A 1,257-nucleotide genomic window follows, 5' to 3' on the forward strand; every position below is an offset into this window, starting at 1 on the left:
TATATATATATATATATATATATGTATGTATGTATCTATATGTATGCACAGACAAATGTATAAGCATTGTGTGTGTGCGCGTGCGTGCGTGTGTGAGTGTGTGTTCATCCTTCTGGTATTGTGACCGTTTTATCAGTAGTGGGCTAGTTTGCTCAGACGTGACCCACATAGTATTTGAATAATTACAAAAACCAATTATTTATATTTAGAAGGCATTTAATACGTACATTCAAAGTCGTTAAGTAAAAAGTTGTCACGCGGATATCCAATCGATAATGGATTTCATTACAAGAGTACTACATGGGTAGTTTCAAATTTGCCCATGTAAATAGAAGACAGCGTAAGTAAAGTAAATGAAAACCATAGAAAACACATAGAAATAGAGAGGAACGTAAAAATATTGAAAAATTTAAGCAGAAAAGTGATGAGAGAGAATATAGCTGCAGAAGTAAAAAATATAAATAAACGAACAGTCAATAATTTACAGCCATACAAAGAAAGGAAAGAATATAAATTATATTGCCAAAGAAAAGACCATTCATTCTCAAGCAGGCTAAGATTTATGATCACTTTGCTGATAGAACTCTAAGAATTTCTGCCTTGCTCTTTGGACCATGACATCTTCAAATATAAGAAAGTACTATTTAGGCTATTGCTATGCTATTATGCTGTTAGGTCATTAATTATACCGGAGATAGATATTTGCGCTATTCATATGAATGCTGCAGAATAAAGTTGCGTTTGAAATATTGATGAATCCCAAAAGAAAAAGACAAAGGAAATTTTCATCATCATCATCATCATCATCATCATCATCATCATCATCATCATCATCATCGTCCTCGTCGTCGTCGTCATCATCATCATTATCATTATCATTATTATTATTATTATTATTATTATTATTTTTATTATTATTATTATTATTATTATTAGAGGTATTTCATCCGTCTTTATTTTCTAGGTTCAAATTCTGCCGTGCTCAGTTTTAGCTTTCGTCTTTTCGGGGTACATGTACCAGTCAAGCACTAGAGTCAATGTAATCGACTAGACCCCTCTCCCAAAATTTCAGGCCTTGAGGCTTTAGTAGAAAAGATTATTATTATTATTATTATTATTATTATTATTGTTATTATTATTTTATTAATGTTATTAAATATTGGATACAAATGTTGATACAGAGCCAGCAATTTCGGGGGGGGGCGGCGGTAAGTCGATTACATTATATATATATATATATATATATATATATATATA

Source organism: Octopus bimaculoides, chromosome 16, assembly GCF_001194135.2.
Source record: "Octopus bimaculoides isolate UCB-OBI-ISO-001 chromosome 16, ASM119413v2, whole genome shotgun sequence".
In the NCBI taxonomy this organism is placed as follows: Eukaryota; Metazoa; Mollusca; class Cephalopoda; order Octopoda; family Octopodidae; genus Octopus; species Octopus bimaculoides.